This window comes from Cynocephalus volans, chromosome 5 (assembly GCF_027409185.1).
Source record: "Cynocephalus volans isolate mCynVol1 chromosome 5, mCynVol1.pri, whole genome shotgun sequence".
NCBI classification, from domain to species: Eukaryota; Metazoa; Chordata; class Mammalia; order Dermoptera; family Cynocephalidae; genus Cynocephalus; species Cynocephalus volans.
In genome coordinates this window covers 8,379,447-8,398,503 of record NC_084464.1, presented here as the reverse complement: position 1 = coordinate 8,398,503, position 19,057 = coordinate 8,379,447, and the positions used below count along the sequence as shown (strand labels likewise).

Here is a 19,057-nt window from a genome sequence, read left to right as displayed (position 1 = left end):
AGGGGTGGTTTTGTTCTAGACTGGGTGCTGTCAAAAAGCAAGAGCAATTCTATGATTATCTTAACTTTTACTTAGAAGCAGGCAAACTAGTGCAGGAAAGGGAGAGAGACATCTGGCCCTTTTGTGGTTTGGACAAAGCTCTTGTTTTTGTCTGTTCTTAGACAATTACAGAACGGTCTTGGTTTTTGTCTTGCTCCAGAAAGGTAACAGAGAGAGTGTTCTGGGACATGGTTTATGTTCAGTAGGAGAACTCCATGGCCTGGCTCAGCTATGGTGGTCAGGGGCTGCTTTTTTCCTTTCTCAAAGTTCACATTATGATCGGTTGTTTTTTTCCTTTTTTTAAAAAAGATGACCGGTAAGGGGATCTTAACCCCTGACTTGGTGTTGTCAGCACCACGCTCACCCAGTGAGCTAACCAGCCATCCCTCTGTGGGATCTGAACCCGGGGCCTTGGTGTTATCAGCACCACACTCTCCCGACTGAGCCACAGGCCGGCCCTTGTTTTGTTTCTTTTCATCAAATACATTCTGTGTTAGTTCATTCCTGTTGCTTATAACAAAATACTTGAAAGTGGGTGATTTGTAAAGAAAACAAAATCTATTGCTTACAGTTTCTGAGGCTGGGAAGTCCAAAGTCCATCTGGTGGTGGTGACAGTGACCCGGGGGTCTCACATTTCAAGATGGTGGAAGCTGACAGAGCAAGACAGAGAAAGACAGACTCTCCTCTTCTTTTAAAGTCCTCAGAACCACACCCCTGACCATCATTTTTAATCCATTTGCTCCTGCATGGTCCTACAATCCAATCAGCTCTTCAAGGCTCCAACTTTCAACTACCATAATAGGATTTCCCACCCTCTTAACAGTCACAGTGGGAGCTAAGTTTCTTTCTTTTTTCTTTTTCTTTTTCTTTCTTTCTTTTCTTTTCTTTCTTTCTTTTTTTTTTTTACAGCAACCAGGGATTTAATATAAATACAAGCAGCATAGAGAAACTCAAAACTATACATAAGCCAAACCCAGATGCCAAGAAGTGGGGATGAAGGCAGGATTTCTGACCCTTTGGTTCAGCCGGCCCCGCAAATAAAATCCAACCAAAAGAAATCAAGAAAATAACCATGATTCCTACTGAGCTGTGGGAGAAAGAGGGGTGACGGGACAAAGGTAGGTGTGGGTGTCACCATGGGGTCAGGTCTGACCCTGGGCTGGGAGGGGGAGGGCAAGGTCCTTCACCACCACATAAGCCAAACCCGAGCCACCCAGGTGCTATGAGGCCCTGCCCGAGCAGGGAGGCTGTGTCACACATGCGGCAGGACCCCGCCCCTGCCCCAGTGGGATCAGACAGTGGCCACCCAGTCCTGCTGGGCTGGAGACTGACACAGGTTCTTCCTCCTTGTTTAGGCTGCCTGTGGAGGACGGGGTCACTGCTTCATGATGGCACCTGGCTCAGCCCCAGCAGACCACAAGAAGCCGGCCCCAGACTCACTGAGTGCCTCCAGCAGCTGTGCGGACGCCGCATCCTTGGCTACGTCATGCCCGTCCTGCCCATCTGCGGCCAGCGCAACCCAGATAAGGCCGCTGAAAGGCACCGGATGACCAGGGATCACCACCTCGTACCGGAAGTGGTGCCAGCCAGCAGGTCCTGTGCCCAAACACTTGGTGAGGAACACCGGGCTGCCCAGCCTCATTTGTTAGCACAGCAGCTGGAGGGCAGCCCGAGCCCCTTGGGACCCTAGCCTGTCCCTAGCCAAGGCCAATCGGCTGCCCTGCGGCTGTAGGCACCGCAGTGAGGGCCCCGCAAGCTGCTGGCGGAGTCGCTGCTTCGGGCCTGGCTTGAGCCACTCCACGGCCACCTGCCCTGCACAGAGGCGTGACAGCCCTCCCGCTAGGGCCTTTGGGGACACGGCGGCCGCGGTGCGCCGCGAGCTGAACTTGAGCAGCGCGATCTTCGCGGGCGCCGCCGGGGCTGGGCAGCGGCAGCGCCTCCTGCAGGCCGGGCCCGGAGGCTGAAGCGCGAGCAGCAGCGGCGGCGGCTCCCGTCGGCGGCGACCCGTCCACGCGCAGCTCGCTCTTCTCGCCGCAGCGGGCGGCTGTGCAGCGGGGCCATGGCGGCCTGCGCGCTGCGCCGCGAGCTTCAGCGGGCGTCGGGAAGCCGCGGTTCAGGCCGCCGAAGGTCATGGGCAGGCGCATCACGCAGGCGGCCCGCGCGCTGCCACAGTGGGATCCCCTGGTGCTTGGAGACGTCCTGGGGCAGCCGCCCGAGAGCTCCTCCGAGTCGGCCGGCGGGCTGCCCACCCGGCCTGGGGCTGGCCCGCCGTCCTTCCTCTGCCCCTCCACCTGCACCAGGCGGATGCCCGTCTCCCTGACCCGCGCCTCCAACGCCGCCTCGTTCTCTGGATTCACCTGCTCACCCTGGAGCTCACACGCCCGCTTGCACTCGTAAGTTTCTACTACAGAAAACCTGGGGAGTTCAAGTCAAGCCTCAGTGAGTTTGGGGGGACACAATTCAATCCACTACGCTTTCCCCCTACTTTAAAAAAAAAATGACTTTTTGAAAATCAGGTCAGTTGTCTTATAAAAAAAAAAAAATGTCATTCTGGAGCAATCTCATAATTTCTTTGTGATGGCATTTAACTTGTTCCAATAAGCTGAATATAGGTCTAACGGCTTAGAAAGGTTAAATAAAACTTTTTTCTGGCAAGAATACAGTCTGGACGATGTCAGGAGGTGAATACATCCTGGCAAGAGGTATGGAATAGAATGGTAGATTGCCTCACTGCTAGTGATGTTAAATTTGATAACCTGGTTCAAGTTGACAGCAAACTTCTTCAGTATGAGGGATGGTCAGTGAGCCAGCCATATGTCTGTGGGTACTTTGGTGCTATGCAAGTATCTGCTTCCCAAGACCCTCTTTCCAGCTTCAATTATCAAAACCTAAGTCGATGATTTTATTGTTCATTCTACATTTTTTTAGATGGCACTTTTTTCTTTTCTTTTCTTTTCTTTTCGTTTTTTTTTTTTTTTGGCAGGCCAGTACCGGGATCTGAACCCATGACCTTGGTGCTACAAGGCTGTGCTCTAAACAACTGAGCTAACCAGCCAGCCCCCTAGGTGTCATTTTTCTATAAGGAATTTTCTCTTCTCATCTGGGGATAAACTGCAGTTCCTCCTAAAACAGGGCATACTTCATCATTTTCCCTTTCAATGTTAAATTTTTTATGATTTTTAAATCTTTCTCTTCTTTTCCATTTTTCAATGCTGGATTTTAAAGTAAGAATTAGCCATGTGAGTCATCTCAAATCATGACAAATAAGTGTTTCGCCCCCTTCGTTTCCAGTATCATTAAGGATTTGTGGATTTTTTTTTCAATGTTTAATAAAAAGTTATTACTATCTTTTCTTCGTGATGCTCAAATTGTCCCAAATTTGGGCAGTGGGAACTCCTTCAAGTTGGCTATGTAACTGCAGACAAGATTGACAGAATCCGTCTTTTAGGGCCCCGAGTCAGATCCAGCCTCCTGCCTGTTCTGGTAAATACAGTTTCCTTAGAACACAGCCATGCCCACTTCATTCACATATTTTCTCTGGCTGCTTTTTACACTCTAAAGGCAACAGAAACCACATGGACCAAAAATCCTAAAACATTTTCTATGGGGCCTTTTACAGTAAAAGCTTGCCAACCCCTATTCTAGAGGCAATTGATAACATGATATTCTGTGCAAAGGGCTTTTTGTCAGATGACTCTTGTTATTTAATGAATTAAACTATTTTAAATTTATTTTTCTAATTGTTGCTTAGATAGAGAACTATATTTGATTTTTGTATTGATTTTGTAGCCAGGGAATTTCTTAACTTATTTATTCATTCTAATAATTTATCTGTTGATCTTTTTGGATATTATATGATTATGTTATATACATAGAATTTTATTTTTTCCCTTCTAACACTTATTCCTTTTCCTTTTTATTTATTGCCCTAGCTAGAACCACCAGTACACGTGACGTAGAAGTGCTGAAAACCAGTATCCCGTCTCTTTCATAATATCAGGTAGAAAATTTTAATTACTTTAAATACAAAACTTTCAGGGAAATACCTTCGTATATTAAAAGGATACTTAATTCTTGGAAATATTTTCTCTTTAAATACTTTTCTGGGGCTGGCCAGTTGGCTCCGTTAGTTAGAGCATTCTGTTGCTAACACCAAGGTTAAGAGTTCGGACCCCACTACGTGCCAGCTGCCAAAACAGAAACAAAAACCAACTTTTGGGAGTATAAAATTATGTGTTTTATTATAATATCATCTTTTTTACTTAATATATTCTAAGTATTGTCATTAAGTATTATGTTGTTTTTCTTCTACAAGATTTTAATACCTACGTGGTATTCCGTCACAGGCTTAGTTAGACATTAATCCATTTCGTCAATCTCCTATTGGAATTTTCTATTCTCTCCAAGTCTCTGACAAATTCACCGCTTCCCTATTCTCTCTCTCTCTCTCTCTCTCGCTCTCTCTCTCTCACTCTCTCTCTGCTTTTCCTGTGTCTGGTTACTACGGGGATCCCAACCCATGCCTTCGTTGGTGTTCTAAGATTGTGCTCTAACCAACTGAGCTAACTGGCCAGCCCTCCTGTTCTCTTTCACAATGACCACTTCTATTTATAGATACTTAGTATGTAGGAACGATTCGACGTGTCATCTGGACAACAAAGCTAAGTGAGCCCTCAAGAAGTGTACAGTTTGGTTAGAAAACGTTGACACACAGGGAATAGCAAGGCCAAGGGCAGAGGAAGGGCGGGATTGGCACCTTTTGGAACAGAGAGGAGCTGGGAGGAGTGTAAGGGACAGGTCACCCGGGTTTGAAGACCAGGGTAAGGATTTGGGAGTTTATCCCGAGAGCAATGGAGAAGTGGGGGGATGGCAAGACACAACTGGCATTTTAAAAAATGCCTCTTGTTGGCTCCTTTTTAATCTTCAGGTTTCTGTGACCCCTCAATTGATCTATCGTACAATGTCACCACTTAGTCTTTGGCCACCCTACCCTCTCACCTCAAAATTAATCTGCACATAATGACACCGCCCAAGAAGACATACTTCTCGCTTTACATCATGAAAGAACATGTGGAAACTTCTTGGAAGTTTCTCAGGAAGGAAGAGGAGAGGCTCACAATATACGTGGCAGCCAAAACTGAATCTTTGAATGTTCTCCCCCAACCCCTGCCCCAAAGCTCCACTACATACATCAGTGGCCTCAAATCACTTTTTTCTCACCCCAAACTGAAAACGTCCACCTTTCTCCTTACCCCGCCCCTCTTATCCCCAGCCTCAGTTCTTGCCTTCTGTATCCCTGCAGCCCTTTATGTAGGAGGGATCTTGTCCTCTTGTCAATTTTCCCTGTTTTCAATGTTTGTCTGGGTGGGGGAGAAGGGGAGAGGAAGGTCCACAGAAGGGCGGACAAAGATGTGCTGGGAAGGATAGCCATGATTCTTGGTTTGCTCTGGGCAATGGTTTATTTTGATTTTCAGTTAATATCTGGTGTGGCTATTCATCTTTTGAATTATAAACACGTCGTACTCAGATTACCATCTGATAGTATTTTTACAATAAAGAAAGCTACTTTTTGGTTTGCTTTTGGCAGCTGGCCGATGTGGGGATCCAAACCTTGACCTTGGTGTTACAGGGGGGCTTTAACCACCAAGCTAACTGGCCAACGAGAAAGTTATGTTGGATGGTACTTTAAGGACACTCAAGTGAGGCCCCTCTTAAGGTTGAGCAGCATGAGTCTGAGCGCCTTGGTCCACCGCTCCTCTGTGTTCCAAAGGGTGGTGATGGAGCAGCATTCCCTGCTGCCCCCAGCGTCCTCCAGCAGGCCTTTGCCCACGTGGCTCTTGCAGGGCAGGCAGAGGCCCTGCTCACCCTTCCCAGCCTCTTCCTTGAACTGCTGCATGCCGTCCAGGAAGGCCTGCATGGCATGGTCAAGTCTGTTACTCAAGGACTCACCCCACCCGCATAATAGAACAGGGGCAGCTCAGTGGAGCCATCTGTTAAGGACTTCAGATAGGAGTGGTTTCTACAGGGGACCAGCCTGTACCTCTGAAACGGCAGCCCAGTCACATTGGACAGGGCAAGCAGCAGCAGTGCCGTCTGTCCCCAGGCAGCATTAATCTCATCCCAGTGCACGGGGACAGTGGGGGAGAGGACCCAGTCTAAAGTTACTGATGACGCCCAAGGGGCCCTCCTCCCAGGTCTTAAACGTGGCATTGAAGATGTTGGTTTTCTTCAGCCAGTGCAGCTGCCCAGGGGCGTGGCGCAGCTGGTTCTCCACGCTCCTCAGCTCATCCTACAGTCCCAGCTGTTGCCACTCCAGTGCCCTGCAGTCCCTCTGGACCCACCGCTCCCACTGCTGCAGCTCTGCAGTCTCGGCCTGGGCTGCCTGCAGCTCCGCAGCCGCCCTTGCAAGGTTCACGTCCACGTCCTCCAGCTCGTGGGCCAGCTTTGCCTCCTCCCGTTCCAGGTCCCCCAGCTCTGTCTGCAGCTCCTCCTGCCCCACCTGCTCGCTGGTGTCCAGGCAGTGCCTGTAGTCCTGGCTCTCGAGCTGTTTCAGACTCCGGGTTATCCGACGGAATAATGCCCCTTTCTCTGATCATGAAGAATTTTCCAATCTGGGGTTTGTCTTTTAAGCTTTGGACATTATTCTTGGTTTGTTTTGACCAGGAAAAGTCAGTCTTTTCCTCTGTGGCATCTGGCTCTCCACTCATTCAAAAGTAGTTCCTATTTCAAGATTAGGGCAATAAGAACTATCGGGGCTTTGTGTCTCTACATATAGTCTTTGATTTTTCTGTCATTTTCCTCTTACTGGAAACATAAAATGAAAATTAATCAGTTCCTTCTCATGTTATGTGGCCAGATACAAAAGACCACATAACTGTACTGATAGGAACAATCCACGATAGGTCAATTCTCACACACAGAAAATGGAGTGGTTGTCAGGGACTAGGAGAGGCGGGATGGGGAGCGACAGCTTAATGGCTGCCGAGCTGATGAAGCTGTTCTCTCACTAGGCAGAGGTGAGGGCTGCAGCACATGAGAAATGTACTTCATGCCACTGAATTGTAATTTTGAAAACATTAAAACACTTTATTTTATACAAGGGATATAAGTGAAGAGAAAAGATGATAAAATTTGGGAGATGCAGGACAAAGACAAAAACGAGGACAAGCACGGTGGCAGGGAAGGGGAAGGACAGCTCTGGAGTGGGGACTGGTGAGGGTGTTTGTGGGAGCTCTGGAGCCGGGGCTCCCCTGGGTGCTGGTGTTTCTTCCACTACTTTTGTTTCAGGGGTGGTTAGGTGAGCTTGCTCTGGCTCTGTCTAGCTCTTGCTCTTGCTCGGGCTCGGGCTCTAGATCTTCCTCTGGTTCTGGCTCAGGATCTTGCTCGTGCTCGGCCTCGGCCTCGGGCTCGGGCTCGGGCTCAGGATCTTGCTTTCGCTCTGGCTCTGGCAGTGGTCGTGGAGCTGGAGCTGAAGATGGCCTTAGCTCTTGGGACAGTTGTTCAGCCTGGGCAGAAGCTGGAAGTGGAGTGACAACAATTGAAAATATCAACATGAGTTTCTATGTCTCTTCCAATGACAGTCTTTCTGAGAAGCCCAAGTCCAGAGACCCAGCCTCAGGCAGTCTCCCCACACTGCAGGACACTGCATGATTGTTCTGAGTACTCAGTGCCCCTGTCCCCAGCCTGCTTCTGGAAACTCTGCTCTGTGTGGCCCAGCCCAGCCCCCTCCCCAAACCCTCACAGGCACCCACCCTCTTCCTCCTCACCCTCAGTCTCTGCCTCACTGGGCTCCAGGTGCTCCAGCTTCTCCAGCTGCGCCAGAAGAAGATCAGCCTTACGCTCCGCCTCTGAACCCGGCATATTGACACGGACATGGGCCAGCAGAGACTTCAAAGCATGGAATTCAGGAGGCTCGTGGAAGTCAATGGAATAGAATTCCAGCCAGATCTCTAGGATGGAGGACATGGCACTGGGGGAGAAAGGTGGGCAGCAGCATCAGAGGCCTGGCCTATCCCTCTATGCTGCCCTCTCAGGGCTCCCCCGAGTGAGCTGCAGTCTTGTACCCTGTGCCCCTGCCTGACCATAGACCAGCCCCTCCAATGTCCACCCCCAGTATGGCAGCCCCGGCAGAGATGGTCCTGGAAACCAAGGAGGGGCTGGCAAAAGCCTCTGTGGGGGGAGCCTTCAATCACTGGTGTGACCACCTTTCCCTTCTTCAGGGAAACCTGACACCCTCCTCTGTCTGGGTCCCTGCCCCGTCCCTATTGGAATGACCTGTCCATCAGGGCAGGAGGGTGCTGTCTGCTCTGGGCATTACTCGCTGGCACACAGGAGGTGTCCAGGAATATCTGATGAATGAGGAAACAGAGGGAGGCTCTGCTCCCCTGGCCTTCCCAGGGCCCTTGGAAAACCCCAAACTTGAGGTGACACGTGGATGTGCTGCCCAACTGTCCCCATCCAAATCTGCATCTCCTCTTCCCACTGACACTGAGCTCTTGACCCTGACCACACTCTGCACCACCAGCACCAGCTGAGCATCCGCATGGGTGAGCATCCCCGAGTGTGAGCGGGATGCTCTGCACACCAGCTCTGGCTCAGCACGGGCTCTGGGGGTGTGGGCAGGGCTGGATGGGAGGGGTGGGGGCAGGTTCTCTCTGGGCTCGCTCTGCTCTCCAGCCTCTCGCACACCCTACAGTGCCTGTGGCCCCCTCCCCAGCTCATCTTGACTCCTTTTCCTGCAGGAAAACCTGTGCCCTGGGCCCTGTAGCAGGAATCATAAGATGTGTGGCAGCCAGAGTTCTGCCAGCCCCCCCCATCCACAGGCCCCCACCGACCACACACAGTTCTGTGGAGATGGGAGCCCCTCCATATGCACCCAAACCCCACTCACCATTTTAGCTGCTCCAGGGCTCCGCCATCCCCATGAAAATTGGAAAGAATGCTTCTGTACCTAGAGGAGACCAGGACGGTGTCACATCTACCATATGGTGGCACTACCTGCTTCTCATGTATATTGTGGTTGTCTGACCTCTGACTAGAATGGAAGCCCAGGAGGGCAGGGAATGTAGTCTCCTCGGTTCATTGGAATATGGTCAGTGCCCAGAAAGTCACTGCACATAGTGTGACTTCAGATATGTTTGTTGAAGGAATGAACGCCAACCAACTCCTCCCAAGATATCTGGGTGCACCTGAAGCCCCTCTGCCAGCCTCCAGTCTCCCTGCTTTGAATACACCCAGAAGCCTACAGATAGAATCTCAAATGTGAAAAGAGTGAAGGCCAAGTCAACGAGGTCAGTGAGGGTGTGACAGAGACTTCCTCGTGGGGTGGGGGCAGGAATCCTGAATGAGGATGACCGTGGCCCCTCCAGCAGAACTTTCCACAGGGCTGGACTCAGGAGCAGCACTTTCCATGGGGGACCCACTGGAGCTTGTTCCTGTTACCACCCACTGAACACAGGTTGAAACTGAGGCTCAGAGGGGTGTGGTGACAGTCCCAAGACTCACAGCTGGGAGGCAGCCGAGTGACACTGTGTGATCGAGGGGCAGAGTGCTCACCTGAGGAAAAGCAGGTGCAGCGCCTGCTGGGGAGTGGCAAAGTTCCTGAAGCTCAGGAGAAAGGTGTGCACGTAGGAGTGGTTGCCACGCATGACAGCGGGCACCAGGTGCTCCACCCACTTCTGCAGGGTGCCTGCGGGGACAGGCCACAACCTGTGGGTGGCATCTGGGCTGAGGGAAGACTTGTCTTCACTCTAGGTCAGGACAGGGAAGAGATGCACAGTGAGAGCAACGTGAACCCCCAGGAGGGAAGGGGCTGGAGGCCAGTCTTAACCCCAGGGAGGACATGAGAGGACAGCCTGAGGGCCCAGGGTTCATGTACAGGGTGGTGGTTGCCACCCCCGCAGTCCCCTTTCACCCTCCAGCCCTGACCTGAGGTGTGAAGGCACCAGGACCAGCAGGTTAATAAAGTCCCCACCCTCTGCCCCTGCCCCTGCCCTGGGAGGGTGTCCCATGTCCCCATGTCCCCCCTCACACAGGAGGAGGGTGTGCGGTCACCCATGGAGGCTCACAGTGCTGGCCTGGCCTGGCCCGCCCTGCCCTGGGACACCTGACGTTACCTTTGGGGACCTGCTGCCAAATGGCCACAGGAGTCCAGGGCGAGGGCTGACCCAGCGCCGGAAGCATCGGACAAACCTCTCAGCCCAGGGCTGCCTGGGGCTACTGCCCCGGGACCTCGGGATACAGCACGACATCTCACTCTGCCTGTGGCCAAGTGAGCTGGGGAAGGGGCTGTGTATAGAATGTGGGTGCCAGGTTACCGAGTTCCGAGTTCCGTTGGGGTCTGTCGTCAAGGAAGTGAGGTCACTTCCTGGTACCTCATTTCCTGAACCCCTCCTCTGTGTACAAGACTGCAAGTGCCCCTCTTGGTACCTGACTGCTGACCCTCCTTCCCCATGAACTCTCTCTATTGCCCACACTTCCACCAACACTGCCTGACCACACCCCTGTGCAAGGACTGGGTGCAGCCAGCTTCACAGCTCGGACGAGATACATGGAGGTTCAGCCCCAGCTCCTCCTTCTTATCACTTATGTGACCCTGGACAAGCCACTGTGACTCTCAGGACCTTCCCAGTCTCCCCTTCTGCACAGTGGTGATCATTCTAGCATCTCCTTCCTAAGGATGTCATCAGTCATGTGTGAGCAAACATCTCTGAAACCCATCCCATGACCAGTGTCACATGGAGCTAATGGACCAAACTAGAGATAAAAACCCATGACGGTGTGGAAGGTAGCATGGACTACGACTAATGACAGGTCTGGTTTCTGCCCTATAACCTTGAAAATGTTGCTTTTGCTCTTGGCCTGTTTTCCCTGTCTGCACCATAATTATTACAATACACCAAATTTTACACATAAGCAAAGATGTACAGAGTCTGAGTGAAAACAGCCGGCTGCAGAGTGGCAGTCTTGTCAGTAAGCAGTGACATCTTCTTGCATGGTCTTTCTCTCTGGACTTTCTTCTTTCCAGATCCTGCTTGGGTGGATTAATCTGGTACAGGTGACTAATCGTACCCATTTGCATGAGGATCTTTCAAAGTTGCACGATCAGGTTTTACAGTTGAGGACACTGACACAGAGATTTAACTTCCCGGGCTGCGGGGGGCAGGCCCATCTTTTGAAACTAGATGTGTTCGATTGAGACAGAGATGAGGGGGAGTGGGTTAGGGGGCACTCAGCTCCTGGCTGAGGCTTGCCAAATATTATCACCAAACCCAAGCCTGGTTGCTGTGTCCACATGGAAACCCAACAGGCTCTTTGACTTGTGGAGTGGAGCCGGGGTGGGAAGAGAAGGGGAGATCGTGTGCGGGCTGTGGTCCTCACAGTATGGCCCAGCCTGAAACTTCAGGGTGTCTAAAAATTCTAAACTGGAAACTGACTTTCCAGGTAATTAGGAAGGTAAGTTGTTGGAGTGAGCAGGACTGAAGCCATGTTGGGAACTAAAACTGCATGGGTTCTCAAAGATTTGAAAAGGACACAGATCCTTTTTCCCTTGGACTTCATTTCTCTGAGTTCCCTCTTTCCCCATGGTTATTTGATATTTTGAACCTCGGTTATGGGGCAAGATGACGTTCTATACATGGACGTGAAGCTGTTCTCCGGTCAGCCTGGAGCTGCAGAATTGCATGTGCTATCCAAGGAAGACTCACTAAAGCTATGCTGATTCCATCCCTCCAGCAGGACCCTGAGATAACAGCAAGGACGGGAGCAGAAACCAGACGGAGGCTGGCTGAGACTGCACCTGGTTCCTTGCACGTGCCCCTCCCTCCTGCTTTTCATTTCCCGTGCTCCATTCCCTCCGCTCCCCCTTAAACTCCCCTGAAACCCTAAAGTGGTAGACAGTTCTAGTCTGTCTCCTTAGACATCTGATAGTGAACTTCCTGCCTCGCACCAACATTTGGGACTCACCAGTCTTTTGTTTCTGATTGGTGAGCAAGCGGTGGGACCTGGATGCCAGGAACATACTTGTAAAGGTAGGAGGAGAGGACATATTTGATTGAACTCTTTGCAACTCAAGCTGGGGCTTATAGGACTTCAGCTTGTGTTAGTTGATTGGGGGAGGGTTCAAGGAAGGGGTGGTTTTGTTCTAGACTGGGTGCTGTCAAAAAGCAAGAGCAATTCTATGATTATCTTAACTTTTACTTAGAAGCAGGCAAACTAGTGCAGGAAAGGGAGAGAGACATCTGGCCCTTTTGTGGTTTGGACAAAGCTCTTGTTTTTGTCTGTTCTTAGACAATTACAGAACGGTCTTGGTTTTTGTCTTGCTCCAGAAAGGTAACAGAGAGAGTGTTCTGGGACATGGTTTATGTTCAGTAGGAGAACTCCATGGCCTGGCTCAGCTATGGTGGTCAGGGGCTGCTTTTTTCCTTTCTCAAAGTTCACATTATAATCGGTTGTTTTTTTCCTTTTTTTAAAAAAGATGACCGGTAAGGGGATCTTAACCCCTGACTTGGTGTTGTCAGCACCACGCTCACCCAGTGAGCTAACCAGCCATCCCTCTGTGGGATCTGAACCCGGGGCCTTGGTGTTATCAGCACCACACTCTCCCGACTGAGCCACAGGCCGGCCCTTGTTTTGTTTCTTTTCATCAAATACATTCTGTGTTAGTTCATTCCTGTTGCTTATAACAAAATACTTGAAAGTGGGTGATTTGTAAAGAAAACAAAATCTATTGCTTACAGTTTCTGAGGCTGGGAAGTCCAAAGTCCATCTGGTGGTGGTGACAGTGACCCGGGTGTCTCACATTTCAAGATGGTGGAAGCTGACAGAGCGAGACAGAGAAAGACAGACTCTCCTCTTCTTTTAAAGTCCTCAGAACCACACCCCTGACCATCATTTTTAATCCATTTGCTCCTGCATGGTCCTACAATCCAATCAGCTCTTCAAGGCTCCAACTTTCAACTACCATAATAGGATTTCCCACCCTCTTAACAGTCACAGTGGGAGCTAAGTTTCTTTCTTTTTTCTTTTTCTTTTTCTTTCTTTCTTTTCTTTTCTTTCTTTCTTTTTTTTTTTTACAGCAACCAGGGATTTAATATAAATACAAGCAGCATAGAGAAACTCAAAACTATACATAAGCCAAACCCAGATGCCAAGAAGTGGGGATGAAGGCAGGATTTCTGACCCTTTGGTTCAGCCGGCCCCGCAAATAAAATCCAACCAAAAGAAATCAAGAAAATAACCATGATTCCTACTGAGCTGTGGGAGAAAGAGGGGTGACGGGACAAAGGTAGGTGTGGGTGTCACCATGGGGTCAGGTCTGACCCTGGGCTGGGAGGGGGAGGGCAAGGTCCTTCACCACCACATAAGCCAAACCCGAGCCACCCAGGTGCTATGAGGCCCTGCCCGAGCAGGGAGGCTGTGTCACACATGCGGCAGGACCCCGCCCCTGCCCCAGTGGGATCAGACAGTGGCCACCCAGTCCTGCTGGGCTGGAGACTGACACAGGTTCTTCCTCCTTGTTTAGGCTGCCTGTGGAGGACGGGGTCACTGCTTCATGATGGCACCTGGCTCAGCCCCAGCAGACCACAAGAAGCCGGCCCCAGACTCACTGAGTGCCTCCAGCAGCTGTGCGGACGCCGCATCCTTGGCTACGTCATGCCCGTCCTGCCCATCTGCGGCCAGCGCAACCCAGATAAGGCCGCTGAAAGGCACCGGATGACCAGGGATCACCACCTCGTACCGGAAGTGGTGCCAGCCAGCAGGTCCTGTGCCCAAACACTTGGTGAGGAACACCGGGCTGCCCAGCCTCATTTGTTAGCACAGCAGCTGGAGGGCAGCCCGAGCCCCTTGGGACCCTAGCCTGTCCCTAGCCAAGGCCAATCGGCTGCCCTGCGGCTGTAGGCACCGCAGTGAGGGCCCCGCAAGCTGCTGGCGGAGTCGCTGCTTCGGGCCTGGCTTGAGCCACTCCACGGCCACCTGCCCTGCACAGAGGCGTGACAGCCCTCCCGCTAGGGCCTTTGGGGACACGGCGGCCGCGGTGCGCCGCGAGCTGAACTTGAGCAGCGCGATCTTCGCGGGCGCCGCCGGGGCTGGGCAGCGGCAGCGCCTCCTGCAGGCCGGGCCCGGAGGCTGAAGCGCGAGCAGCAGCGGCGGCGGCTCCCGTCGGCGGCGACCCGTCCACGCGCAGCTCGCTCTTCTCGCCGCAGCGGGCGGCTGTGCAGCGGGGCCATGGCGGCCTGCGCGCTGCGCCGCGAGCTTCAGCGGGCGTCGGGAAGCCGCGGTTCAGGCCGCCGAAGGTCATGGGCAGGCGCATCACGCAGGCGGCCCGCGCGCTGCCACAGTGGGATCCCCTGGTGCTTGGAGACGTCCTGGGGCAGCCGCCCGAGAGCTCCTCCGAGTCGGCCGGCGGGCTGCCCACCCGGCCTGGGGCTGGCCCGCCGTCCTTCCTCTGCCCCTCCACCTGCACCAGGCGGATGCCCGTCTCCCTGACCCGCGCCTCCAACGCCGCCTCGTTCTCTGGATTCACCTGCTCACCCTGGAGCTCACACGCCCGCTTGCACTCGTAAGTTTCTACTACAGAAAACCTGGGGAGTTCAAGTCAAGCCTCAGTGAGTTTGGGGGGACACAATTCAATCCACTACGCTTTCCCCCTACTTTAAAAAAAAAATGACTTTTTGAAAATCAGGTCAGTTGTCTTATAAAAAAAAAAAAATGTCATTCTGGAGCAATCTCATAATTTCTTTGTGATGGCATTTAACTTGTTCCAATAAGCTGAATATAGGTCTAACGGCTTAGAAAGGTTAAATAAAACTTTTTTCTGGCAAGAATACAGTCTGGACGATGTCAGGAGGTGAATACATCCTGGCAAGAGGTATGGAATAGAATGGTAGATTGCCTCACTGCTAGTGATGTTAAATTTGATAACCTGGTTCAAGTTGACAGCAAACTTCTTCAGTATGAGGGATGGTCAGTGAGCCAGCCATATGTCTGTGGGTACTTTGGTGCTATGAAAGTATCTGCTTCCCAAGACCCTCTTTCCAGCTTCAATTATCAAAACCTAAGTCGATGATTTTATTGTTCATTCTACATTTTTTTAGATGGCACTTTTTTCTTTTCTTTTCTTTTCTTTTCTTTTTTTTTTGGCAGGCCAGTACCGGGATCTGAACCCATGACCTTGGTGCTACAAGGCTGTGCTCTAAACAACTGAGCTAACCAGCCAGCCCCCTAGGTGTCATTTTTCTATAAGGAATTTTCTCTTCTCATCTGGGGATAAACTGCAGTTCCTCCTAAAACAGGGCATACTTCATCATTTTCCCTTTCAATGTTAAATTTTTTATGATTTTTAAATCTTTCTCTTCTTTTCCATTTTTCAATGCTGGATTTTAAAGTAAGAATTAGCCATGTGAGTCATCTCAAATCATGACAAATAAGTGTTTCGCCCCCTTCGTTTCCAGTATCATTAAGGATTTGTGGATTTTTTTTTCAATGTTTAATAAAAAGTTATTACTATCTTTTCTTCGTGATGCTCAAATTGTCCCAAATTTGGGCAGTGGGAACTCCTTCAAGTTGGCTATGTAACTGCAGACAAGATTGACAGAATCCGTCTTTTAGGGCCCCGAGTCAGATCCAGCCTCCTGCCTGTTCTGGTAAATACAGTTTCCTTAGAACACAGCCATGCCCACTTCATTCACATATTTTCTCTGGCTGCTTTTTACACTCTAAAGGCAACAGAAACCACATGGACCAAAAATCCTAAAACATATTCTATGGGGCCTTTTACAGTAAAAGCTTGCCAACCCCTATTCTAGAGGCAATTGATAACATGATATTCTGTGCAAAGGGCTTTTTGTCAGATGACTCTTGTTATTTAATGAATTAAACTATTTTAAATTTATTTTTCTAATTGTTGCTTAGATAGAGAACTATATTTGATTTTTGTATTGATTTTGTAGCCAGGGAATTTCTTAACTTATTTATTCATTCTAATAATTTATCTGTTGATCTTTTTGGATATTATATGATTATGTTATATACATAGAATTTTATTTTTTCCCTTCTAACACTTATTCCTTTTCCTTTTTATTTATTGCCCTAGCTAGAACCACCAGTACACGTGACGTAGAAGTGCTGAAAACCAGTATCCCGTCTCTTTCATAATATCAGGTAGAAAATTTTAATTACTTTAAATACAAAACTTTCAGGGAAATACCTTCGTATATTAAAAGGATACTTAATTCTTGGAAATATTTTCTCTTTAAATACTTTTCTGGGGCTGGCCAGTTGGCTCCGTTAGTTAGAGCATTCTGTTGCTAACACCAAGGTTAAGAGTTCGGACCCCACTACGTGCCAGCTGCCAAAACAGAAACAAAAACCAACTTTTGGGAGTATAAAATTATGTGTTTTATTATAATATCATCTTTTTTACTTAATATATTCTAAGTATTGTCATTAAGTATTATGTTGTTTTTCTTCTACAAGATTTTAATACCTACGTGGTATTCCGTCACAGGCTTAGTTAGACATTAATCCATTTCGTCAATCTCCTATTGGAATTTTCTATTCTCTCCAAGTCTCTGACAAATTCACCGCTTCCCTATTCTCTCTCTCTCTCTCTCTCTCGCTCTCTCTCTCTCACTCTCTCTCTGCTTTTCCTGTGTCTGGTTACTACGGGGATCCCAACCCATGCCTTCGTTGGTGTTCTAAGATTGTGCTCTAACCAACTGAGCTAACTGGCCAGCCCTCCTGTTCTCTTTCACAATGACCACTTCTATTTATAGATACTTAGTATGTAGGAACGATTCGACGTGTCATCTGGACAACAAAGCTAAGTGAGCCCTCAAGAAGTGTACAGTTTGGTTAGAAAACGTTGACACACAGGGAATAGCAAGGCCAAGGGCAGAGGAAGGGCGGGATTGGCACCTTTTGGAACAGAGAGGAGCTGGGAGGAGTGTAAGGGACAGGTCACCCGGGTTTGAAGACCAGGGTAAGGATTTGGGAGTTTATCCCGAGAGCAATGGAGAAGTGGGGGGATGGCAAGACACAACTGGCATTTTAAAAAATGCCTCTTGTTGGCTCCTTTTTAATCTTCAGGTTTCTGTGACCCCTCAATTGATCTATCGTACAATGTCACCAGTTAGTCTTTGGCCACCCTACCCTCTCACCTCAAAATTAATCTGCACATAATGACACCGCCCAAGAAGACATACTTCTCGCTTTACATCATGAAAGAACATGTGGAAACTTCTTGGAAGTTTCTCAGGAAGGAAGAGGAGAGGCTCACAATATACGTGGCAGCCAAAACTGAATCTTTGAATGTTCTCCCCCAACCCCTGCCCCAAAGCTCCACTACATACATCAGTGGCCTCAAATCACTTTTTTCTCACCCCAAACTGAAAACGTCCACCTTTCTCCTTACCCCGCCCCTCTTATCCCCAGCCTCAGTTCTTGCCTTCTGTATCCCTGCAGCCCTTTATGTAGGAGGGATCTTGTCCTCTTGTCAATTTTCCCTGTTTTCAATGTTTGTCTGGGTGGGGGAGAAGGGGAGAGGAAGGTCCACAGAAGGGCGGACAAAGATGTGCTGGGAAGGATAGCCATGATTCTTGGTTTGCTCTGGGCAATGGTTTATTTTGATTTTCAGTTAATATCTGGTGTGGCTATTCATCTTTTGAATTATAAACACGTCGTACTCAGATTACCATCTGATAGTATTTTTACAATAAAGAAAGCTACTTTTTGGTTTGCTTTTGGCAGCTGGCCGATGTGGGGATCCAAACCTTGACCTTGGTGTTACAGGGGGGCTTTAACCACCAAGCTAACTGGCCAACGAGAAAGTTATGTTGGATGGTACTTTAAGGACACTCAAGTGAGGCCCCTCTTAAGGTTGAGCAGCATGAGTCTGAGCGCCTTGGTCCACCGCTCCTCTGTGTTCCAAAGGGTGGTGATGGAGCAGCATTCCCTGCTGCCCCCAGCGTCCTCCAGCAGGCCTTTGCCCACGTGGCTCTTGCAGGGCAGGCAGAGGCCCTGCTCACCCTTCCCAGCCTCTTCCTTGAACTGCTGCATGCCGTCCAGGAAGGCCTGCATGGCATGGTCAAGTCTGTTACTCAAGGACTCACCCCACCCGCATAATAGAACAGGGGCAGCTCAGTGGAGCCATCTGTTAAGGACTTCAGATAGGAGTGGTTTCTACAGGGGACCAGCCTGTACCTCTGAAACGGCAGCCCAGTCACATTGGACAGGGCAAGCAGCAGCAGTGCCGTCTGTCCCCAGGCAGCATTAATCTCATCCCAGTGCACGGGGACAGTGGGGGAGAGGACCCAGTCTAAAGTTACTGATGACGCCCAAGGGGCCCTCCTCCCAGGTCTTAAACGTGGCATTGAAGATATTGGTTTTCTTCAGCCAGTGCAGCTGCCCACGGGCGTGGCGCAGCTGGTTCTCCACGCTCCTCAGCTCATCCTACAGTCCCAGCTGTTGCCACTCCAGTGCCCTGCAGTCCCTCTGGACCCACCGCTCCCACTGCTGCAGCTCTGCAGTCTCGGCCTGGGCTGCCTGCAGCTCCGCAGCCGCCCTTGCAAGGTTCACGTCCACGTCCGCCAGCTCGTGGGCCAGCTTTGCCTCCTCCCGTTCCAGGTCCCCCAGCTCTGTCTGCAGCTCCTCCTGCCCCACCTGCTCGCTGGTGTCCAGGCAGTGCCTGTAGTCCTGGCTCTCGAGCTGTTTCAGACTCCGGGTTATCCGACGGAATAATGCCCCTTTCTCTGATCATGAAGAATTTTCCAATCTGGGGTTTGTCTTTTAAGCTTTGGACATTATTCTTGGTTTGTTTTGACCAGGAAAAGTCAGTCTTTTCCTCTGTGGCATCTGGCTCTCCACTCATTCAAAAGTAGTTCCTATTTCAAGATTAGGGCAATAATAACTATCGGGGCTTTGTGTCTCTACATATAGTCTTTGATTTTTCTGTCATTTTCCTCTTACTGGAAACATAAAATGAAAATTAATTAGTTCCTTCTCATGTTATGTGGCCAG

The 19,057-nt window shown here is 50.1% G+C and overlaps 2 pseudogenes; both read right to left on the bottom strand.

Annotated features, from left to right (window-relative positions):
- Positions 1–5,762: 5,762 nt before the first annotated feature.
- Positions 5,763–6,575, bottom strand: LOC134377686 (beclin-2-like; annotated as a pseudogene).
- An 11,348-nt stretch (positions 6,576–17,923) lies between these two features.
- LOC134377747 (beclin-2-like) lies at positions 17,924–18,736 on the bottom strand (annotated as a pseudogene).
- Between the last annotated feature and the right edge of the window lie 321 nt (positions 18,737–19,057).